Source organism: Caretta caretta, chromosome 6, assembly GCF_965140235.1.
Source record: "Caretta caretta isolate rCarCar2 chromosome 6, rCarCar1.hap1, whole genome shotgun sequence".
In the NCBI taxonomy this organism is placed as follows: Eukaryota; Metazoa; Chordata; order Testudines; family Cheloniidae; genus Caretta; species Caretta caretta.
Window position 1 is genome coordinate 57,157,734 of NC_134211.1, and position 25,871 is coordinate 57,183,604.

The window sequence follows — 25,871 nt, forward strand, 5'->3', positions numbered from 1 at the left end:
ATTGAAGCAGGCAGCCTGTGGCGGGACAACACCCTAATGTCTGGGGGATGCCCAGTTTTATGGTGGGCGGTGGTGAGGTACGATGATCTCTCCCACTGTTGGACACAGGCCCTGGTGCACAACTGTACGCCAATCGAGTAAGAGCTTAGAACCAGTGACAGCTGCCTCCTGTTTTGTGTCAATGCTCAAGGCGAAGCTAGAGTATCTCTCCAGGATGCAAGCCTGGGCAGATAACATGGAGGCCCTGAGTTGCCCATGCATCAGGACCCTCCTCTTGGCGTCACCAGTAAAATCCAGAGGAGAGGAAGACTATCTAGAAGACTCATTAATACAGGACATCAGAAGTGCGGGGGCATCCACTCTTTTGGATGTGTAAAAAAGGAAGAAGTATTGATGTTAAGTCCTGGTTACCTTGTATTTCTGGGTTATGTCTGTTTCTACTCAGAAACTCATACTTTCAAATTGATTGTACTCACCTATAAAAATTTGCTCTAAGATTGAGAGGCCCAGTGCTTGGATTACTTTTTATATTGTTTGATTGCCTCCTAAGTGGTGGGTTCACTTCCTCCCTCAATGTGCAGGGAAGTTTGCAAGTATATGATCCTGCCCCGAGCAGATGGGAAACGTGCATAAAAATACAAGGTATAAAGTGCTGAGCAGTTTGGGGAATGCAAGGGACCCTATTCCTGCATTAATGAGATGCTGCTGTATAGTTGCCAAGTTACTCCTACCTAATAGCAGGAGTGAGGCTTGAGTGGGAGTCAATTGCTAAGTGTCTCATTAGCATGTTGAAAATCATGCTGAACCCCATGTCTCTGCAGAAACAACCGCTTCCCATTGTTTTTATCATACGCTAAGGGGTGAAAAACGTGTTAAGACTAAAGCAAAAGAAATAATGGGGAAATATTTCCACAAATGCACATTGAAATTTGAAACTGAATTTAGATTTGACCCTTTCCTGTTGGGTTTAGAATCATAGAATTATAGGACTGGAAGGGACCTCAAGAGGTCATCTACTCCAGTCTACTGCACTCGTGGCAGGACTAAGTATTATCTAGACCAGTGGTTCTCAAAGCCGGTCCGCTGCTTGTTCGGGGAAAGCCCCTGGTGGGCCAGGCCGGTTTGTTTACCTGCCGCGTCCGCAGGTTTGGCCAATCGCGGCACCCATTGGCCGCGGTTCGCCGCTCCAGGCCAATGGGGGCTGCAGGAAGGGCGGCCAGCACATCCCTCAGCCTGCACTGCTTCCCGCAGCCCCCATTGGCCTGGAGCGGCTAACCGCAGCCAGAGGGAGCCACAATCGTTCAAGACGGTCATGTTTTCTCGACCTTTAATCTTTTTTTTTTTTTCTTTCCTGAAATGTGGCACCCAGAACAAGACACAATACTCCAGTTGAGGCCTAATCAGCGTTGAGTAGAGTGGAAAAATTACTTCTCATACTTTGCTTACAAGACTCCTTTTAATACATCCCAGAATTATGTTTTCTTTTTTGCAAGTGTTACACTGTTGACTCATATTTAGCTTGTGATCCACTATGAACCTCAGATCCCTTTCTTGAAGTTAATAAATATTTTCAAATAAACTTGAGATTTTGCAGTTTGCTTACAGACAATTTGTGCACAGGGAGATGGGGGGAAGTTGAAATTTGCCAAATACATTATGGGTTGAGAATTGTTTGCTCAAATCTTCTTGAGCTACTACCACTCAGTGCAAGGGATAGTGCTTAGCACCAGGGAGGGCTGCAACCAGGCTGAAGGACCTTTTCAGTCCCTAGTGATCTCGTATCTGGACTGTTGGAAGAAAAAGAGGACCGCCATGTCTGGAAGCACCTGTAACAGTCATCACCCTGTTCACTTTGCTTATATGTGTATTCCTTATCCCCCATGCTGTGTCTGTTTTTGGCTTATTAGATTGTTGACTCTCTTGGGCAGGGACAGTCTTCCTCTGTGTGTTGGGAAAGTGCTCAGCACGGGGGAGTCCTGATCCTGATTGTAGCCTTTGGGTGCTTCTGCATTACAAATTATAGAATAGCACAGCTAGTGACCCATGCTAGAAACTCATCGCTCTTGTACATCCCAAAGGCCTACTAAATAAGTAGCCAGTATGAGAGTGAACAGACCGTAATGGCCATGGCATTAGTGTGTCTAAGGCTGTTGCAAGGGAATCATTAGAACAGTGTGATTCAATTGAACCAGTAACATTGTCTCCTCTTTGGTGTCAGGAGCATGGTAATGTGGAATTGATATGCTCTGAGTGCTGGTCACAGGTGCTGTCTGATCATTTTAGCATATGGGCTCTAATAGCTCTTACGCTTCATGGATTTAACACCCAATACTCAACTTTCCCTCCCGGGCTGCAATTGATTTGGGGGGAGATGTTAACTTGGGAAAGGAGTTTCTTCTGTCTGTATCTCACCCTCTCACTCAAGCACCCAACCCACCCCCCCTTTTTTTCCCCTTAGCCCTTTCTCACAGGAACACATGAAGACTAATGTAGTTGTGTTCCAGAAGCCTGTATTGTGACAAACCAAACATCTCTGATGCAGATACCAAGGAAATGTATTCAGACAGGCCATGACACAGGATTTTTGCTTGTCTTGTTTCACGAAGACTATCAGCCAGGCTTCACCAGCCTTGGCCCCACAAAGTATAGCAATGCAAGCAAACTTTGCAGCCACCGAGAGGAGGTGGCTGACGTAGGTGCTGATGAAGATTAAGGAGTGGGTAGTCCTGGAAACTAGGCTTCTCAGCTTAGTGCAGGTCAGGGTTGTCAAACTGTCAATCTGCAGCATGATTCACTCCTGTGATGCTAATTCTGTGTCTGCCTCCGAGGCTAGCAATGTATTCAGCTCCATTCTTACCATAGCGACAGACTACCTTCCCTCTCCGTTCCTACTTATAAAATGTGTCATACATGTCAAACTATGGAATTAAACCCTCTATTTCAAACCAGACAGTAGCTGTAAAAATCCACATTAACTCCGTAAGAAAAGCCTATGGGAAATTTCCCTCTGGCTTTTGTTTGGTTGGTTTGGTTTAGTTTTTAACCAAGACTGTTCCTCCATGGACATGCTTGAAGTTAATGTACAGATCTTGTGCTTCTAGCCTCCTGCCCTCTCTCCAACTTTTTGGTCCCTGGTTCCTGTCTTTAGACAATTCTTATCACTGTTGGTATGTGAGCCTTTGCTCTGTGATTTCTGCCATCAGCAATAGCCTTAGTATTGTTAATTATTGATTCACAGTAACACCCAACACCTCAGGTGCTGTATAAACATAGAATAAGAGACAGCCCCTACCCTGAAGAGTTTACAGTCTAAAAACAAGATAGGCAAGGGTTGGGAGGAAGACATTGACCATACAAGCAAAATGAACAATGCAAATGTCCTGTTAGCTCCACAATCTTGGGTCTGGTTTGCTTTCATTTTTTCAGAGGGGTTTGGGTATGAAAGGATTAGCTAAAGAGAGACGAGGGGCGGTCCATAAATTACATAACACATTAGGAAGTGGGTGGGTCTTTAATGTTGTGTGTGTGTTTCAATATTAAAGAGTTATGGGTGGAGGCTTTTGAAAATCACCAAAAAATGTGTTACATGATTTATGGACAGCCCCCAAAGGTAGGGCGAGGGGACATTGAAGGGAGTGAAGAGTTTCTGGCTGAGAGGCTGGAGGGAGGCGGAGCAAACAGCCAGTCAGCACACGAGAGAGACTGTTCAATGTAAACCGTGCAATAAACAGACGGCCAATGATGACACCATTAGTCCCAGAGGTTCCTGCTACACTATTTCTCTGCTCCGTCCTGCCGCTTAGTCTCTGATGGCTCCTCCCAGCATTTTCAATTCCCTGAACTCACGTGGCTTGCATGGGGACATACGTGGGCCTTGGTCTCCATGGCCAGTGTATGTGAATGGGGTGGTCACCCTTGCACAGTTCTGGCTCTGAGGAGGGGTGCTGGGTGGGGGGTAACCATGGCTAGGTTTTGGCTCCCCACAAACCCCAGTTGAGACTCCGGCTTTTTCCTTCCAGTGATTTAGCTTGGGAAAGAGGCAATGTGGCTGATGAGAGGTGTAGAGCCTGCCTGCAATACTCCATCAAAGTCTCGCATTTCATCAGAAAACATTTATTTCTCCGGTTTTAGAGTAACAGTCGTGTTAGTCTGTATTCGCAAAAAGAAAAGGAGTACTTGTGGCACCTTAGAGACTAACCAATTTATTTAAGCATAAGCTTTCGTGAGCTACAGCTCACTTCATCGGATGCTGTAGCTCACGAAAGCTTATGCTCAAATAAATTGGTTAGTCTCTAAGGTGCCACAAGTACTCCTTTTCTTTTTGCGATATATTTCTCCCTTACCTTCTGTGTCTCAATTTCTCTCTCCTTTTGCTGCTACTTTTTCTTTGCAGCCCAGCAAAGCCCTCTGTGAACGTTTGTATGAAAGCCACTAGGCGTATTTGTTCTAGCATCCTAATCGTGGTGCCCTGTTCCTTGAAGACCAACTTTCATAGTCATTCTTGCCTCATTCCCTTCACAGCTGTCCTGAGGATGAAACCAAATACAGTAGCTAGCCTCACGTAAGAGATTGCTTAAAGCTTGGCAGTACCTCAGCTTGCTGCAGTAGCATAAGTACGTCAGTGCAACATGATGTCTGGGCAGTACTAATAGGGCAGGCAATTAAATTACACCACCAGTGACCTCTGCAATGCAAGGCCTTGGTGTACAGTAAATTTTTTTCCTGTTAAAGGTTTATGTTGCTTCCTCAGGAACTGGTTTTGGAGGGTTTTTCACATTACAGGCTGAATATAATTGGTGCACACTGCAGATTTATTTCTCCAAGAGGTCAGCTAACCAGTGTATTTCACTGTTAGGCTGACGGCGGCTTTTACTCTCTCCAATTATATTTCTATCAAATATTCATTTGTCTATTTTATGGGCCTCAGCAGATTTGTACTGCCTGGTGCTGGCAGCAAGTGGGGCTTGTTCTTCCTCCAGCTTCTCATTTAGAGGCAGCTCTGCTAGCAGGTGAATGGGTTCAGCTTGGCTATTGGTGTTTCATTCACCTACTTGTGGCACTTCGTGTTTCCTGAGCTGAAAATGCACTAGGAAACAGCTCTTTGTGGGTGGCTTAGAGGCTCGTACTAAAGCAGCTGCAGTTTGAAGTCAGCAGTGATTCCTTTGTAGGCCCTGTTTTCAAAGAGTTGTAGACTTCTAGTGTGGACAATTTAAGCTGGGCTGAAACTTGTTGGGCAGTGTCTTACCACAGACTGATAGAATGTAAAGGTGTATGTATATTCCATCAAAAAACTACACAAAGAGAACTTTAAAGTTGTAAGATGAAGCATGAAAAAACCAGGAAATGCCTACATTCAGCTTTGGCATATCTCTGCCCTTTTTTAATATGCATTACAGAGCTGTAGTTAATCACATGACATACTCTTTCTCAAATAATACAACATATTAGCGTATGATATGTTTCTGTAGCTTCAGATACACTTGTGTAGCATCTTGTGGTATTTTCTCATTCATGTATACTTAGGCTGATTTAACTATCAGAATGGTCCAGTGTCTTTGATTTAAACTTTGTATGGCTGTCCTCAATAAGTTATTTATTTCAAAAATTTTGCAGGTACCCATATATTTTACATTTCCTTTTCTAGCCAGGAATCTAACTGACGTGCACGAATGCACAGTGCAGCATTCCTGAGCTGTAATTTAGGGAATTATCTGCAAATTTCAGTGATCTAGATGTGCCACCAAGTTGCCATTCTCCCACAAAATTAATCTGTATTAAATTATGTCTGTACAGTTTACTTACTGTGTAATTTCAGTGTCAATGGCTATCATGAACTCTGTTTATTTCATGTACACAGTACTACAAAGTGCTTCACAAGTGTATCTAACATTGTTGAAAAGGTAGTATGTTCTATTTGAGAAACAGTCTGTCAACAGGTAATTAAAGACAGTATCATAATGCATACACACGGGGGAAGAATTACACTTAAACATTCAACCTTAATTCTGGTTATTCCTGACTCTCGAGTTCACAACCTTAATGTTGTATTAATGTAATTTTTTTCATTTAATTTCCTAGGTTGACCCAATAATAATGTGCGGGGGGATGAGGAGTGAAGGGAGGCAAAAACTCAAAATAGGCATCTTTGACCTCTGGGGCTTCAATACGCTGCTGGCTTGCAAAAATAATTGCAAACAGAACCTGTAAATTCCATAATCTGGAACTGTTTGGTGAGATCCCAAGGCAATGCTGCCATCCTTGCCCAAGGCCCCTGGAGACTAGGGAGAAGGATGGGCCAAATCTTGGGTTTCTTGAAACACCTGGAAAGGGTAGCTGAGCTAGTTCAGTGCATTTAAGGGGACTCAGGACCGTAGTGTGCAGGTAACTATTGATGCATATGCACAGCCCCTCCTTGTTTAGATGCTGACCCCGGGCTTGATCCTGCAAAGCACTGAGCGCTCTTGCCTGACCCAGCAAAGCATTAAAGCACATGCTTAACTTCTAGGAATGTGAGTCACATCCCATTAACTTCTATGGGACTATTCACATGCTTAAAGTACATCCTTAAGTGTGTTCTCAGACCAGGCTAGAGTACTGGGCATGTCACAGGATCACAGCCCGAATGAGGTTAACAGAAAACTCTCCTGTGCATGCTCAGTATGCATTTTCAAAAACATAATTTGGTCAAATAAAAACTAATTCCCATTGGAATCAGGCCACGCCCAGGGAGTCCTTCAGAGATTAATCTTTTAAGTCCTTTAGGGAGAATTCGTTCCCTGCCAACTGCAACTTTCAAATCTTTTGACTGTAGGACTATTTTTTAAAAATGGAAAAAAGAATCTTGCAACCTAAGAAAATTGCCTTCTTTTAGCTATCAATACATTCAGAAATGGCTGAAACTTTTAACATCAAACTTCCCAGAAAATATGAATCTTTGGGCAGAGACCAAGCCTGTAAAATTTAAGATCAAAAGGTTAATTTGCAAAATTATGGGGATCTGAGAATAGGGCTTTGTAATGGAAATCACTTTGCATCCTTAAATACAGCTGTTTTATCTATAATATAGAAACCAGTTTTTGTAAATGTCGACTTCATACTGAATCTTTTATTCCCCCATTATACCTAGCTACTGTAGCTTCTGTTTTACAAGTGCACGAGCAGTTTTTTTTCTCCCTTGACACACAATGTATATCTGCCATAACATCTAAGGAAAAACAAGATGAATGTACTCCCTGGAGGTTTTGTTTAAAACTGTGAAAATGTAGGAAATTCTAAGTTAAAGACAGACTTTCATTGTGTTTTAGCTTAGATTTATGTGTCTAAGTCTGTAAACACATGAATATGTTCTGAAGCTATTCACAGAGAACAGATCTCTGTAATTACTGACCTAATTTCTTTCTCAGAAATGCCTTGATTTTTTTAAATCAGTCATGTATAATAGATGATATCTCTTCATTGAGGTTTGCATCATTCTCACCCAGTGGTGTAACTTGCAGGTTCGTGTGTGTGTCTACAGTTAGTATATACAATATATCAGTGTGATCTTAGACAAAAGAGAGCTTCACAAAGTCCATATCATTTGTCAGCACACACTTTCTCCCTGAAATCCCTGTCTGAGAACATACACTTCTGCTAGAGCTCACTGAAAATCACAGTTTAGAAACCTGTCATGAGTCATGCACCAAGCCAGCCAGCTCTAGAAATCATTAGCTTGCTTAGTAAATCACAAGAGAAGCTTACTGATCCTGGTGGTGTGCCTCAGACACCCAGATGAGTCATTCTAGTTTTTTTATGCATTTCACTTTCATGTGTCAATCTTTTGGTGATGGCAACATGCGTGTTAATAACAGACGGACGCAAGTCGAGAATCCATTAATGCTGAGAGCTAGGCTTGAACTCTTGGTGCATCAATCCTGGTGTCTGTCTGGTTTCCAAAAGTCCAACTTTACTTGAGAGCAAACCAAGGGCCAATGTACTAGTTGATACTTTCCATACTTGGTGATGATTCTGATTTGTGAATGGGTGGGATGCTGCTGCCAGAGAACAAAAGTATTAGCCCTTAATGACGAGGACCCTAAAAAGTAGTCTCTGCTGAGTGAGTCTCTCTGATCTTTTCGGGGTGGCGTGTTGTCATTCCTGGCACTGCTGTGAAGACTGAGACCTAATCTATTGGGGCCAAAAGACTGAATTATTACTTTCCCAAAGGGAAGAAGGACTTTCTCCAGGTTACGATTATTGTGCAACATAGGTTTAGTCTGCTAATAAAATCCTAAAGCTGTGCTTTCAGTGGTCTGTGCACACATACCATTATGTACAGTAGATATGTATTAAACTCCAATGCATTGACAATCTAATCTTCCAGAGTTCCTTCCATTGTGCATGTATAATCTCCGTATGTCTGTCTCTCTCTTTTTTTTTTTAAACTGTATTAACAGAGGATTGTTAATGTTCAGCAAGAATACAGAAATATTAATATTAGGGCTGTCAAGAGATTTAAAAATGAATCATGATTTTAATCATGCTGTTAAACAATAATAGAATACCATTTATTCAGCAATTGGCTGAAGAAGAAGTAGGACTGGGTGGATTTGTAGGCTCTAAAGTTTTACATTGCTCTGTTTTTGAGTGCAGTTATTTAACAAAAAAACTATATTTGTAAGTTGCACTTTCATGATAAAGAGATTGCACTACAGTACTTGTATGTGGTGAACTGAAAATACGATTCCTTATGTTTATCATTTTTACAGTGCAAATATTTGTAATCAAAAATAATTACAAAGTGAGCACCAGACACTTTGTATTCTGTGTTGTAACTGAAATCAATATATTTGAAAATGTAGAAAACATCCTAAAATATTTAATAAATTTCAATTGGTATTCTATTGTTTAACAGTGTGATTAATCACAATTACTTTTTTTAAATCACAATTAATTTTTTGAGTAAATCGCGTCAGTTAACTGCGATTAATCAACAGCCCTAATTAATATATTATTGTAAGTTAGCTATTCCACTGTTAAGGGTGGGGAGTTGTGAACAATAGAAAATCTTACTGTTGTTTCAAGGAAAATGTAGTGCACATGATGACTGGAAAGTCCGATCGAAAAAGGGGACCTGACAGTGTCCGATCAGATCGACTGACCAGACACCCAAAGTCCAGTTTCTGCAGGCGGGGAAACGCCAGGTCATCACCCACACCAGCTCCTACTCAGTTGGGGCTGTCTCCTACCTGCTTCAGGTGGCTACAGCTCCCAGCCCCAGTTCCACAGACAAGTCCCTCCTGACCCAGGCAAAGACGGGGGGGGAAGAAGGGAAAAGCAGCGAGCGACGGGGGAAGAAGAGCAAACGGGGAGTGGCCTTTGGGGAAGAGACGGGGCAGAGGCGGGGCCTCAGGGGCATGGACGAGGACAAGACCTTGGGGAGAAGAGGCAGGGCAGGGGAGGTTCCAGCACTCTTGGTGGAGTGTCCAGTTTTTAAATATTAAAGTTGGCAATCCTATGGGGGAGAGGTGTGGGGTGGGGTGTCAAAATTCAGGAGAAAAACAATTCTACCATTGGATGCACATGCACACAGATCCCATTGACTTCAAATGGAGCACCACATCAGTGCACATCTGAGTACAGAATTTGCCCTATGTGACGAAGTGGGACTGTTCTTAATGTTTCCTCTGAATATTGTGGGGGTGCCTCAGTTTCCCCTATGCAGTTCTTAAGTATCTAGGTGGTGGGATAAGGGTGTATGATTGTTGCAGAGCCCTAGAGGGCAGGTGTGTGCAGGGGTCTGGACCCAGAGAATGGCCGACACCCTGTTTCCTGGCAACTGATGGCCTGGGCCTTCCCCCCTGCAAGGTGAGAGCTAAAGGGTTGGAGAACAAAGGAATCAGGTGACCTCCTGGCCCAGGAAAGGGACAAAGCCGAGAGGAGGAGGGGCTGGAGAGAGTTTCAGTTTGGGGCTGGCAGGGGACATGGAGTGAAGTGCAGACATGGTTGTCTGGCTCACTGTCCCCCCAAAATGGACCCAGCTGAGGGATCCTGTTCTCTGCACCTACAAGCTCTGTTTTAAACCGTGTTCCTGTCATCTAATAAACCTTCTGTTTTACTGGCTGGCTGAGAGTCACGTCTGACTGCGAAGTTGGGGTGCAGGACCCTCTGGCTTCCCCAAGACCCCGCCTGGGCAGACTGGCTGTGGGAAGCGCACGGAGGAGCAGAGGATGCTGAATGCTCCGAGGTCAGACCCAGGAAGGTGGAAGCTGTGTGAGCTTTTTGCCCTGCAGACAGTCTGCTCACAGAAAGGAGACTTCCCCAGAGTCCTGACTGGCTTCATAGGGAGCAGTTCCAGAGCATCGCCCGGGGACTCCGTGATACCCTATAACATTTTGACACACTGAGAGGAAGTGGAAAATCGTGGCGCTGTTGCTCATTAGGTCCTGATGTTTGGGTGAATTTACAGACACGATGGAAGCTCAGTGCAGCTTAGTAGGCTCTTTGAAAATTCCCAGAGCTTTACAAATCTGTTCAGTTTGTATAAATTAATACAGCCATGGTAGCCAATTACTACAGTTTTAGGCAAAGATGAACAAACTATTCATTCAGTGGAAAACTGCTGGTTTTTTTAGTAATTTCATAATGCTGGTTCCCTAAAGGAGACCAGCAAAGGATTTTTTTTTTAACTCTAGCAGGCCTCACTTTAGATGCTTTAGAAGGTCAGCCCCACAGCCCTTTTAGATTTGTTTTGACACAGTGAATAAGACTTTCGCAGACAACTAGAAACACCTACATATTATCTTTTCTCTACTTGTTATCCAGCACAGCTAAACCTGAAGTCAGCTCAGAGAGATCTGTATGTAACTGGTGCAGAATTTGTAGAGTTCATCAGAACAAACCAGAATTGACAACATCTTTACGGAGGGAGAAAAAAGAAAATCAATTGGTCCTAGTGTCAGAGCTGATCAAATGTATAAAGAAAGAAAAGGTTGCTAGACAATATCTGGGGCGAGAATGATTCTTGTCAAAATCAAATAACTTCTGTGATAAGAAAATAATTTTCTCCCCAGTTAAGAGGACATTAGTGAGTGCCTTGATTTTTACATCCTCTCAGAAACTTGAAAACAGCACTTCTCTCCCTACTAGTGTTGGGTTTTTTTTCTACTGGACAAACATTGATTTTTCTCCCAGTCTAACTCTGCTTTCTAATGGAGCTTGAAATTAACATGATTTTTGTTGTTTGTTGTTTACTTCCTTGTTGTGCACCAGCATCCGCGATGATGTCAGTACAGCTTTGGGAACAAAGTTTTTTAAAAGTTCTAGTTAAATACTGCAGAGGAACACAAAGCATCATTTTTGTCCCGGCACTACACAAACAATGACTGCTATATGAAGATAAGGGGTGGTTCCATTTATCAGTGACAGTGATAGGAGAGCTTGGGGGAATTTTACATTTATTTATTTTAAGTTTAGGAAACTAGAGGGCATTCTTGATCAAACTCCAGTGGGCTAATATTTTAGTTTGCCATACATATAACCTTGAGCTAGCAGCTGCTGTAGCTTCCTGTCATTCTACTCCTGGATTATTTGTGGACCTGCATCTTGTGAGGTCTGTAAATGAATCAGATCCAGAATTCCAGAAAGGATATTTAGATTCAAAGAGGATGGACAACTTCCCTGTGACAGGAAGGGAGCTCAGACAGCTGTCTTGCGAGTGGAAATCCCTTCTCCCCTCTGTGCCCTCATAGGTGGGGATGCTATACTGCAATTTTGTTCAAGATCCTAGGAGGCGTGATGCCAGCCGTTCCTAAATCCATAGTGGCTGCAATAATTCTCTTGTTTGGAGTACTAGAAGGGCCAACCCTGCACCTGATATTTTCTCCTAGTTTAGTTTCAGGGTGGGCAGGGATGAAAGTAACTTAAAGGACTTACCGGGACACCGGAGTCCTGAGGGGGCAGGGCCTCAACTGGAAGAGGCTGTGGCTGGGAGCCCCAGGGCCTTTAAATCACCTCAGAGCTACTAGTTGCAGAGGCAGCTGAGAGCCCCAGGGCTCGGGCAAATTAAAGGGCCCTGCTGCCGCTACCCCGGGGCTCCAACAGTGGGGCTTGGGTAGCGTTTTAAAGGGCCCTGGGCTCCCCACAGTGGCAGGAGCCCTGGACCCTTTAAATCCCTGCCTGAGCTCGACTGCCAGAGTCCCGAGGTAGTGGCGGCAGGGCTCCCACGGTGATTTAAAGGGCCCGGGGCTCTGGCCCCTGCTCTGGCGGCGCTTTAAAGAGCCCAGGGCTCCCCGCAGTGGCAGCTGCACTGGGCCCTTTAAATCCCCACCTGAGCCGGGCTCCGGCGGGGATTTAAAGGGCCAGGGGCTCCAGCTGCTGCGGGGAGCCCTGGGCCCTTTAAAGTGCCGCCCAAGCCCAGCTGCTGGAGCCCCGCAGCTCCTGGAGCCCCGGGCTCTTTAAATCACTGCCGGGGAAGCCGGTCCGGTCCGGCATGCGGTACTGGCTCTTGCCGGTAGACCGGACCGGACTAGCTTACTTTCACCTCTGAGTGTGGGACTTGTATAGTAATTTTATTGTCCCAATGTCTGAGTACACATTTGAAACTAAAACGTATCCCTTGGTCTTCATGCAGATTCTGTTGTACAGTGTCAACAGGCCAGTTCCCCTTAATCTTTTCAATACTTGCTGAAAGAATCCTTATAGTCATAGCAAGTGGAAGTTTTGTCACATGGCTGAACTTCTGGAACATATGTATAGGTCATAACAGCACCAGGATCCTTCTTTCCTTGACTTTCACATTACAGATCAGAAACATTTACACCTACACCAGTTAGAAGCAACCAAAGGCAAGTTACCTATCACCCCTTCCATCTCAGAATGTGCACTCTGCAAGAAGCCTACTACTGCAAACCACTTGCACCCGGGGCCTTATGGCAATATAGAAGTAATAAGACACCCTGCCTAATCCACCCTTTGGATTTGGGGAACTTTTTCACTTCTTGGAGATGAGGAGGCCTATTATTTGATCCTGTCTTTTATCCTCAGCAATTTGGAATCTGATAGGTCTAATCACATGTCTTAACTGTCTGTCAGAGTAAGAGGTGATCTTTTGCAAGATTTAGTACACCTGCGTATCCACAGCGGGAGGTACACCAGAGTGCAACTCTGTCAAATTCGATTCCAGAAGTGGCCAGAATATTGGGTCAGCAATTTTCAATCAGATTACTCTTTGTTATTGTTGATACAGAATGAAGGTCATTAATTAAGCAGAAAGGACTGGAGTAATTCAGGGCCAAGGCTTAAGCAGTTCTTAGTCAAAGGGTAAGAGGCTGCTATCAAGACCTCTGTTAGCTATTACTGATATGAATTCTTTTTAAATTACTGTGTTAATGGACTTTTCTAGTCGGGGAAAGTGCAAACATGACACTGTGATCTTGGGAATTTATTCTCACTCTCTGACTTCCGGATTAAATCAGCTCATCTACTCGAAATATGATATTTCTTCCTGCCACCGCCACAGACTCCACCTGGGAACTGAAAATCGACATGCAGAATCTTTACCTCCAGTGATGATGTATGAAGCAGAAGACAAAACAGGATTTAGGGCAGGTGTTCTAGGAGTGCAAAGGATCCTTGTTGATGATGCATGAGACACAGTAAAATCCATCTCACTGTTTCATATTGGCTCTGGGGGCCAAGAGGAGTCACAATTTGTGCTTCAGAACTTTCTGATCTGAGGAGAGATAGGGAGCAGAGTAAGAAGGTAACCACTTTGCAGTAGTGCCTTTTCCTGCTGGTTCCTCTGAATTCCATCTGTGCATAGGGGAAGGGGTCTATACCAGTTCTCAGGGGCAAGGCTATGCATTGGGACACTGCAGTTATCTGATGGGGGAGAGCCAAGAATTCTGTCCTTCCTAAAGGACAATCTGAAAGGGAACCGTTTTGGGGTAAAGTCAGCAGTCTTTTATCAATGAGATAAGGGGTGCTAATGAGCCAGTACCATTGTTCTCTCAGGTTTATTGTAATTCAGCATTGGCAATGTGCTTTCAAGGTCTTTTCCACCTCTAAGGGCTGAGATTCTATGGCACTGAGATTCTATAGCTCTGCTATAGTTTGTTAAAACCAAGTTCCTGTTTAAAACCCAACTTCTAAGTGCTCTAAAATCTACATCATTGTTCGGACTGCCTTGAAACTTGGTGTGCCTCATGGAAGTGTGGGGTTCTGTTAATGATTCAAATTTGGGGTCATTTCACCAAGGGGTTCCTGAGATACAGCCCCTGAAAAAACAGCTTTTCTTAAGATTGAGAGATTCTGGCAACCTATTTTTGCTCACAGATGAGATCAAACCAGGGCACAGATCATCACACCATGGTCTCAAATGCTCTAAGATTACCCTAAGAGAGTGCATGACACCCACTAGTCCTTTGGGAGAAATCAAATTAAAATGTTGTTTGAAAACCTTTGCTTCTCTACTTAGGCATGCTAAGGCTCTCAAGCCTATTCTCGTGCCTCATAGATTATACTGAGTATGCATGGACAGAAGAGCTAACAGGATTGTTAGCCTTCCAAGTTTCACACTAGCTGGATAGCTCAAGGGGATAAGCAGTAGTCCTTTGAACTTGACCAACTCAACCAGTGTCAGCCCAAGTGCCACCCTGGGCAGAAATTTAGAAAAGGTTGGATGACATAATGCTAAAATCTATCTCTGTTGAGGGGGCAGTATTTGGGGGGAATGTAATTTTTGTAAAATTATTTTTATAAAAAGAAATACAAAAGTTTGCTGGTGGGGGAGGGGCATCCTAGGGGGTAGAGAAGTGGAGGGAATAGCAGGGAGGAGTTTGGGGCTGCATCAAGGGGAGGGAGATAAATGAGGGTGAGTAGTAGGGGAGGTGAGAAAGGTTAGAGGGCTCATGGGAGTGGACGGGTGAGGGACACTGGGAAGGGGACATGGGGTGAATGGCATGGGGGAGAATAGGGGGAGGGAGACCTGTCAATCCCACATTCTCCCCTTTTGTGCCAGGATCTGGGAGTCTGAGCCCCTCAGCCTACCCCCCCCCCCCCATGTGAGCTGGGATCTGTGAGATCCTGTCCCAGAAGTGTCTGAGCCCCACTCCCTGTGTGCCAGGACCTGGGGGATGGACCCATGCCCATCTATGTGGGTCTGACCCCCTTCTGTGTGCCCTCTCGTGTGACCTGGGTTCTGGGGAGTCTTGCCTTTCTAGTGGGGTCTGAGCCCCTCTCCCCACCCCCACTCATGTGAGCTGGCATCTGCGGTCTCTGCTCCCAGGGTGTCTGAGCCCTGCTCCTTGCCTCCCTGTGTGTGTGCCAGAATGTGGGGGGCCATGCCCATCTACAGGGGTCTGACCCCTCCCTCCCTACCCATTGGAGCCAGGTTCTGGAGGTGGCTTGCCTTTCTGGGGGAGCTGAGAACCTCTCCATGCCCCTCCATGTGAGCGGGTATCTGGGATGGGGGGGACCAAAGGTTATTCAAATGTAAACATCTGAAATCCAGAAAATGAATAATAAAGATACACATCACCCCCTGTGTGGAGGGGGGCTAAGCAGAGTATCTGAGGCAGGGGCACAGTTTGGAGGAGAAGTTGACTAGGTGGACCTGGGGCAGGCTGCAGAAGCCTGGCTGAAGCAGGGGCAGGAGTCCCAGCGGGAATAGGTAGTGGAAGGGAGGGGGCACTGATCCAACTCAGTGTGCAGATCAGACTCTATAACCAAGGTAGTGTGTGGCCTTCTGATGTGATATGTGCACGGAGCAACTGCTCAGCAAGGAGCAACTTCTTCCATCGTCGTGGCTTCTCCAGTGCCAAGTTGCCAACTAACAGCTTAAAGGGATGGGAGAGGGAGGGGAGCTGAAATCGTGGGGCAGGGATTGGAGAAGGACAGAGACCCACTAGTCTTCTTTCCCATGCTTAACATTACTGTAACAACCATGTAATAAAACTGTTGAGGTTTTCAGACACAGACCATGGTTCAGATTTTTCTCACCAGCCCTCTTAGCAGCTATGCATTAAAAACATTTCTAAGCCTGACAGTTATCTGCATCCCACTATAACAGTGTACTGGAGGGGAGACGAGCACTGAGGAGTCACATACCAACCATGTGACCTATTGCAAAGACCACTGGACTGGAACTATTCCTAGTTCTGCCTCTGGCCTGCAGCATGACCTTGGGCAAGTCACTCCAACTCTCTGTGCCTCAGTTTCCTATCTATACAATGGGCATAATGGTGTGAAGTTCTTTGAGATATGCTGGTGAAAAGCAATCTGTATAAAAGGTAGATCTCTTTATTATTACACAGCCACACTAAATCAACTGCAAACCTAGGTCAGAACTATAACTATCTAAGTGATCACTAACTCCTACCAACAAACACTTTTGTTTCCATTTAAAAAATGGCAATAGCAAAAAACTTTAACACAGAGCTAAGATTACCAGGTGATCTCTTGTGCCACTCGCAAAATGAGTTCAGCAAAATTCAAACATCTGAAAATAGGAAATACAGAGTTACAGTAAGCATCCACACAACCTTAACTCTGCCCTGTTGGAGTGATGCCCCTCAACACCCATAAAAAAACATACTCCCTTTTCACTATAATTGACAGGCACTACCTGCACTTGCCCTACCCTCAAACACTGAGCCTACTCCTCTGACAGAATACCACACTTGTAAAATTTAACAACCACTTCATAACCTTTTACAACCTCTTCATACAGCATACCACCTAAACCTATGCTTTCCCCTCCCCAACATTAAATACACAGGCTGCTCTCATAGTCTACCTCACTACTAACAATACCCATAGTGAGAAGACCCCAGTGCCCCACTGCTAACACAGTTTACACAATTCTGAGTTGAAATGATGCAGCCGTAAGATACACATGCACCTCTTTCCTTTGGTAACGCACGCAATGATCTCACCATGTCACAATCACAACTCTTCCAAGCCGCTCCACTTTATTTCTCCACCATTCAATGCAGCTACACCTAACACAGTGAATGCAGCTGGAGTGTATGCAGATTATTCCCAGTGGCTATTACCAGCTCTGAGGGGGCAGTGTTAAGGTTGTGTGTGCATTTACCTTCACTTTGTATTTTCTGGTTTTCAGAAGTCTGAGTTTTGCTGAATTTGATGTTCTGGAAGAGCATAAGCTATCGCCAGCATCCTTAACTCTGAACTAATGACGGTTTTTGCCATTTAATTCAGTAGAGTTTTCTGCGCTAAGTGTTTTACTCCTATTTGTTTCTGAAGTTCAGATTGAAAAGTCATATTAGATTAAGACCTCTACAGATGTTACTGCTGTGAAAGACTACCATGTCATTTTAGCAGGAACGGAGGCTGAGGTACTGCTGTGCTGATGGCGGCTGATGGAGACTCACTAATAAGATCTGATTTCATGAGCTTTGCATCCTATTAAGACAACTGGGGATCAGGACTGTGTGCCTGATAGAAAAATGCAAACAATGGGAAGTCACTTATGAATATTAATAGGATTTGAAACAATGCAAAGCAAAATTGTTGATGAGACTGGAAAAATAACATGGGGGAGGGAAAGCAACTGTTACACAATGTAACATGACCGCTGTCTCGCCTAGTCCCCTCCTGCACATGCCTATGCCTTGTCACTCAAAAACCCTGGGAAATTTGAAGATGCTGCTCTTCAATCTGATAGTTTTCCAGAACTAATCTCAGCTCCACAGCCTGCTGCTTGTGTGTGGTGTGAGTATAATTGAAGAATCTGATCCATGAGAGAAGCCCCGTCCGCCAGCCCTCAATCTTCCCCAGCATCCCTGCCCAGGCACAAACCAACATCAGCTTCATGACTATTCAGAGAGTTGTTTTTAAAAGTAGCTTGGCTTATCTCTAATAACCTCCCTCCATGGGTGAGACATCATCCATGTCAATGATCTGTATGCATCTGTAACCTTGATACACCACATCAGCCAATAATGCTCCTCGCCCCTTGTCCACTCCCATGGTCCTGCAGTTTTGTGATTGGCTCAGAGCCACTGCCTGCCACGCTCCTCTTCCTCATGGATCAGTTCCTCAGGCATAGCACAGGAAATAGTGGATTGCGTTTTGCAAGATCTGTTCTGTGATGCATAGCTGGAGGCAGCTTAGGTGTTTCCCAGAAATACCTGTGAGTGAGATTTACTTCTGTCCGAGAGGAGCCAATCTGTTCACAACAAGCTAGCCCAATGTGATACCAAAAGGCAGATTTCGGACATTTGCGACTCACTCCCTTAGCTGTCTAGCAGATAATTTTAATCCTTTGTGCTTTTTGTCTTTTAAAGTACTTGACAAACATTAACCATTATGTCTCTCAACCTCTCACAAAATAAGTAAATATAATTATTCTCATTTTACAGAATTAAAAATGGAAACAGAAAAAGAGCTGGTGACTTGCCAAAGTCCCTAAAGGCAGTCAGTGGCAGAGCTAGGATTAAAGCTCCTAGTCCTGTCCTCAAACCAATAGTCCCCTGCCTAGGGTTGCCAGGTGTCTGGTTTTTTTACCAGAACACTTGGTCGAAAAGGGACCCTGGCAGCTCCGGTCAGCACTGGTTACCGGGCTGTTAAAAGTCCGGTCGGCAGCACAGTGGGGCTAAGGCAGGCTCCCTACATGGCTCCGCATAGCTCCCCAGAAGCAGTGACATGTCCCTTTGCTCTGAGGTGAAGGCGTGGCCACGGGGACTCTGCATGCTGACCCTGCCCCGAGCACTGGCTCCGCAGCTCCCATTGGCCACAGTTCCCAGCAAATGGGAGCTCAAGGGGTGGTGCCTGCGGGCAGAGGCAGCGTACGCTGTGTACTGCTGCCTGGCCGTGCCTCTGCCTCGGAGCCCCGGGGAGCTGCCCAAGGTAAGCGTCGTCCGCATCCCTCACCTCCTCCCGCACCCCAACCCCTTGTCCCAGCCCAGAGACCCCTCCTGCACCCTAAACCCTCATCATCAGCCCCACCCCGGAGTCCTCACCCCCTCCTGCACTCCAACCTCCTGCCCCAGCCCGGAGCCCGCTCCCCGCCTGAACTCCTCATTCTTGGCTGCAGCACCACCCCATAGCTGGTATCCCCTTCCACACCCCAAACCCCTGCCCCAGACCAGAGCCCCCTCCCGCACTCTGACCTCCTCATTTATGGTGCCATCCCAGAGCCCACACCCCCAGTCAGAGCCCTCACCCCCTTCTGCACCCCAACCCTCTGTCCCAGCCCGGTGAAAATGAGTGAGTGAGGGTGGGGGAGAGTGAGCAACAGAGGGGGGGGACGGAGTGAGCAGGAGGCGAGGCAGGGGCAAAGCCTCAGGGAAGGGGCAGGGCAAGGCATTCGGTTTAGTGAGATTCAAATGTTGGCAACCCTACCCCTTCCCCCAGCCTCACTCTCAACAGTAACTTTCTATATTTTTTTTATATAGCACATGAAAGTTGCATGGGATATTTGGATTATAGAAATTCATAACATGTTCTGGGCTCCCAGCTTGCTCACATTTTGTTTCTTACAATGTTGATCTCTCTGCAGAAGTGTTTGAAAATCTCTGGGACATTGATCAGCTTTCTTTACGCATGGTATTTTAACAATCACATTATTTAATAAAAGGACATGGTCACATTTTATTTATATAATTTGAGGTGTATTTTTAGCCTTTCCTCATCCTCCCCCCATGCTCTTTAGAAGAGAATAACGTTCCCTTCCCTTCCCTACCCAGTTTGATTTTTCATCACTAGATCTCAAAGCATTTTAGAAATGAAGATAAGTATCTCCATTTTACATATTGGGAAACTGAGGCACAGAGTGTGTAAGTGACTTGCCATCATGTATACAAGAGGACAGTGTCAAAGCCAGGAATAGAACCTAGGTGTCCTGACTCCTAGTCCAGTGCCTTCTTCACCAGAATACACTGAATTAGGACACCAGCAAGATTGGTGCCATCAAGGTTGTACTTAGAATAGTCAGCAACTGTCAACTCTGGAGCTCATCACTTTAACACAATATTTTTATGTAGGTCCTACTTTAAATATTTTTCATTAATGGATTTGTGACTCTACTCCAGACGTCCTGTGTGACCTTTGGCAATTCAATTAGTCTCTCTGTGCCTCAGTTTTCCCACCTATAAAATGTGGATAACAGCATTTCCCTACCTCACAGAGATGTTGTAAGGATAAATACATCAAAGGTTGTGAGATACAGTAATGGGAGCCAGATAAGTACCTAAAATAGAATTACCCATTTGATATTTGGAGATTTGAGATTAATTTATATTAAGACTCCAAAGAATGTTCTTTGTCAAAATAAGATCTCGGCAAACTTGACTGAAGGATCGGGCCCTAACACCAGTTAAATGAGTGAATAACTGGAGCAAGTCATCCTAACAAATCTGCGGTTCTCTTTAATTGCCTACTCCTTGAGTTCTTTGTAGCCAACTGACACTGAGGTTCACCAAATCAGCCTCCCATACTGTCATCTCTGGGCCCCAATTGGTGAGAGGGGCTTCTTGTGCCTGGCCTCTGCAGGGAAACATTGCTTGTTTGCATTGTATTTGTGGCATAATTACAAATAGCACAGATCATTTTTATTAGCCAAGCTGTCTGCATTAAAATGATAGATTTTTTTGCATTATTAAGAACATCCAAGGGAGCTTCCATAGTGACAGGAAAAAGATAATTTTCCATTTAGCTTAAGAGCAGATGGTTACGGAAGCGTTCTAGGTAAATAAATTAAGAAGAAGCCATCCTCACTAATAGTTGAGTAAACAGGACTGGAAACGGTCTGCACAGAGACAGGCTTTTCCCTTCCTTTCCTGCAAGATCCTCGGTTCTGCTCTGCAGCCTACAGCCCCGCGTGGATGGTGTTTTAATTAATCAGTCTGCTTTTTGGCCCAAAGGCAAATGGAAAAATGTCTGACTCCTGCTAAACCAAGACTCCTAGCCAGGGGCAGCTCCTGTGAGCACTGCAAAATACCTGCCTAGGTAGTAAACTACAGCCAGGCTACATCAATGATCTTTATCAACCTTTTGAAAATGCCCATGATATCTAGGCACCAAGAGCTCTCTCGGAAAGGAATATTAGTATCATATTTTCATATTTGTATTGCAGTAGTTCTTGCTAAGTGTTGCATGCAAAAATACAGCCCTCACTCCAAAGAACGTACAATCTAACAAGACAAGGAACTTACAATAGAGGAAGAGAGATGCAGTCAGATGAAATACATGTCCTTCTGATAGAATTTGGTCATACTAAGGTCTGTTAGCACCCAGCAGTGATGGACAGAGCCAGATGTAGTGGTTCTCATGCTATCACCCAAAGCCACACAGTGTGCTATTGAGACGATGGGTAGGGGGACACAGCCCATAAGTAGGTCTTTTGCTTATGAAGGGGTTATAAATCCACTGTTTAGAAGAACTCCCTGGAATAAATTAATTTTTGCTCTGTTTTGGGGATTAGACCTCCTCTGTTGCTTTCAGTAATTGGAACAGGAAGATTTGCTCAGGCAGGGAGCTGTTTCAGCTACTGCACAGTATTGGTTGGAGGCCAGGTCCCGCTGTCCTTGGTGTAGCACATCCTAAAACACCTTATGGAGCGAGGTGCTTTCTGCCAAGCTCTCCAGTGAAACAAACACCATACTGTGTGCAGCTTGTAGCCTTCATAAGGATTCCTGTCACAGTGTATTTCTTAAATATTTTAAAAATCCTAAGGAAATCTCAATGACAACCCCTCTTTCCCCCCCATGAAGATAAGATTGTTAATATCTATGAACTAGCAAAGTGGCCTGACCTGTGAAGGAACACTGCAGTTTTCTCAAAAAACACAAAAGTTTAAAAATATGGAAATGCTTAGATGCTAAGGTGCTGGACACCTTCAAAATACGAAATAAGTTGGATAGATGTGCACAGTGAAAACCACATGACCAACCTTAACTCCTGCCACTGTATCACCACCGGAAGCCAGGTGACAATCCTGTCCTCAAGCAACATATATCTTCACCGCACCAGTGCCTCTGGAAATTGAGAAGTGCTCTGTATGGTCTTCCTAGCTCTTATTTGATAGACTGATTTTTCTCAACTGTAGCATTTAAACCAAAGTGCATGTGTCTCAGCGAGCAATACTCTTACCTTCAAAATGATAAGCCAGTGCTGGACAGAAGCTTTCTGTTTGTTCACCAAAAGTAATCAGGACCTGGATTCTTCTTCAGGACACCTCCCCATGGTATACTGAGGTTTCTGATGTGCAGAATACCCTTTCATGCACAACAGAGATACCGACTGGTAGGAATTGGACTGGAGGGAGCTATAACACATGGACAAAATGAGAGTTCCTTGACTGCACAGGCAAATTACACGAAGCAGGCTTAAGATTTCCACAGCCACTCCTTAACTCCTTAAAGTTCTTATCTTCATTAACAATTCTGGATCAAAAGGTCTTCATCTTATAGGCAAGGTCTGTACGATAGGTTGTAACGGCATGACACAGAGTTAAGGTTGTTTGCATCCCTTTAAAACTGTCTCTCTCTTGAATATCTATTGGTTGGGTGTGTTTCTAAGTGTAACTTGACTGTGAATTTCCAGGTTTTTTCTGCCTTTTGGGTTTGCAGAACTGCAGTTTTCTTTGTAAGGGTGTTTTCCCTTAAATGATTGGATATTTAGAAATTTACTCTGAGAATTTAAAGATGATAACGCTTTGGAATAGTTTTCTCACTTCATGACCTTGCAGATTCACTCTTTACTGCTGCACAGAGCAGGGCTGGTGTGCAGCTCTGGAGAGCACGTGTAGGTCTGGCCAGTGCCTCCTCTCTGCCCTGGGTAAAGCTCCCCATTGGCTGAGGTGCAGTTTTACAGTTCCTGTTTTTCCCAAGTTGCTGTCAGTCTGCTTAAAGAATTCACCCCAATTAATCATTAATGTGAGTGCTGAGGTGAGGATAAGGAAGCCATGAGCCTTCATGCCACCTGGGGAGGAAGGGGAGGAAATAGAGGTTGTATTACAATGTGTCTAGCTTGAATGTCTGCTTCCCCCATTGACCTGATACGAGCGCCTCATCTTTGTCCTCCCATCCCCTCTGCAGCCCGCTTCATGGGGAAATCGGCCCTAGCAAGTGAGTCTAACTCACAGGAAGTTATTACCGTCTGAGCCACTGACTGCAGCGGGAAACTTAAGTTCTCTTCATGCATTTTCACAAGGCAGCATCTCTCTGTAGCAAATATCCTGGTGGCGGTGGCAGGAGCAGCGGCTACTACTGCTGCCATTCTTTACTCTACATCCACTCCATTTCTCTCCCCCTCCCCCGTCTGATGGCTCTTACATACACACTAAAAAGAAGCATAGAAGAGAATTCACAATGTCCTGCATTGTGGGCTTGCACTTTTCCCAAGACTAGCAAACCTGTGTTTTAATATGTGTTCAAAACTGAACCTTCACAGAGCGAGAATTGGCCAGCCAGCACTCCCCCTTTCAGTTGTGCTCTGGTTGGATTTTGCATGCTAAGCAAGGTCCGACCTGGACAGTACCTGTCTGGGTGCTCTAGGAAGTGGTGTAGTGGACACAGTAGAGTTCTTCCCACTAAATGAATGCTTTGCTGTGGCGCTAGGGGACATTGCTGTTGGAGATGTTGTGTTATGAATTAAAACTGATATGGATATCCTTTTATGGTCATAAAAGTTCCTGCCTCATGTTGGAATGCTAGAATTCAGTGCACAAAGTAAGGCCTTCTAAATTTCCTTTCTTTCAAACAATATCCAGGCATGCAATATCCGTCTCCATGGCTGTTGCTCTTCTGACTGCTCAGAGGGCACTGAATGCTTTGAACCCCATGGCACTTTTTATGAGATCAGGCACAAGTTTTCTGGCCAAATTGCAGTGCTTTCAGAACTCAACAATTCCTCCTGTTCTTGTTGTTCTCTTCCATGTATGAATGGAAAGCTTGATGCTCCAGGGATGTGAATCCAGAATCTTTCATCAAAATGAAGTTCATGTCCATAGAGCCTCTATTGGAACAGGCCTCTTTCCTCGGTCATAAAATATTTGTGGGGCAGATTGGTCAGAAGCAAGAAGGCCCTTCCAGGGTCTAAATACAGCATGATTCAGCTGTTTTCAGAAGAACTCCCTCCCAGAACCCATCATTCCTACACTGCATTAGCTTCTGGGAAGCTTTGGTATGTAAAGACCAGTCCTGATCCAGGCCAGCTGTGAGAATAAATTTGCAAGCAGCCCTCTTTTGGCTCTTGCCATAGCACTCTTTGAAAAGAGCCCTTCTCTGTCTCTCTGTGCCTTTTCAGAGACATAACCAATGTTTTCCACAAACGGAAAAGTTTACACTTCTCCGCTTGCTGCAGTTCCTGCCAGAATTTTTTTTTTTTTGAGTTGCCACAGCAACTACCTAGAGAAAGAATAATTAAAAAGCTCTGCTGCTGGTTATGCTTTTGCCCTGTTTGTTGTGCCCATGCATTTCCGTAGCACTGCATGAGGCCACAGAGGCAGTGATTGAAAGCTCTAATAACCCCCAGTAATGGAGCCAATTATGGCAGCTAATGTTTCTGTTAAGAATACATGAATATATAAACCAGCATGTGTGTGGAAGGGTGGGGGAGACTTCCTGGACTGCGTGTAAAGCTTCCTGGATAGTCCCTAAGTGTGACCAGCCAATGTGCCTCTTGCCCTGCCTTGCTGGAGGACGACAGCCAGAGATCCAGCATTGGCTCATCTCCACGGTAGATAATTCAGGCACGCCGGCTCCCCGTCTGCTGTTACGCGGTCGGCTAACTGATGTCAGGAGCCATTACTGTTGACTTACGAGCATGGCCCTACACCACAAACATGTGTTTGTGCTTGTTGTAATTACGCTTCAGCCACCTTTGTGGGGAAGCCAGGTTGTGGGGCTTCTGCTGAAGGGGTCTCCCTGCGGAAAGCAGCTGCAATTTCCTGATAAATGGGGTAGTGCTTGCATGGAAATTGCAACCAGTTTCCCAAAGTTATGAGGGAAGCAGCCAGGAACACATTGAGCAGGACAGAACCAGCGGAGGTGTGCTAGCAACACTTTAACAAAAATGTTCCACCTCAGTCAGTGATACATGTGACACTCCCTAGGTGAAACATTCCTCCCAGGCCCCGTCTCAAAAACCCTATTGCTTCCATTCTCTTACCTCACCTCACTTCTTACCCCAAATCCATTTCTTCATTTGCCCCACCCCACTCCACTATGTACCTCCCTCACAGTAGCAACACTGCTGACAGGCCAGTGTCCTGCAGCCTCTGCTAGGGTGGTAAGCATGGCATCTTGTTACCTCTGACTGCAATGGTTGGGTGGGTGTGGAATGGGGATCCCTTTTGTTCTTGAGGGTCTCTCCAATTTGTTTATTCTTTCCTAGCTGAAGTATGGAGATGTAGCGGAGCAGTTCTCTCTCGGGCAATTCAGAATAGGGTTACGGGAGGGGAAAAGGGACTTCAGTCTCTCCCAATATTGGCTCTTCATACTCCAGGCTGAAGCAGAAGAGGCAGGCTGCAGGACTCCCGTTCAGAGCAGCAGCTTGGGCTCCTCTCTCCCTCCCCAGGTACCAGGGGCGTCAGGATGGGAAGGCTGAAAATGCGACGTGATGCAGTTCCCTCTGTGCACCTAGACACACTGATGAGAGATGCAAGCCCTTTGCAGCCACTGCTGAGATCAAGCAATAGTGTGCACATTCAGAGAACTGGAAACTTCAGCAGAGCCAGCCTTAGCATTTTGGTGCAGGTTATGAAATAGTGTTCTGTCATCTCCCTGCCAAAGGTAGCCAATTTCTGTCTGCAGGTATCATGCTGCTATGAATAGGCCCTACCTGAAAATTCTGGAGAGGGTCAGTGAGCTGATCCATTCGACTACGTCCCTAACATTAAAGTGGGTCCCCCAGTTTCATGTTGCAGA

The 25,871-nt window shown here is 45.1% G+C and overlaps 1 protein-coding gene across 2 annotated transcripts in view; it reads left to right on the plus strand.

Annotated features, from left to right (window-relative positions):
* LOC125638118 (transmembrane protein 263-B) overlaps positions 1-25,871 on the plus strand; it is a 308,802-nt gene that overhangs the window by 254,524 nt on the left and 28,407 nt on the right. The window lies entirely within an intron of this gene.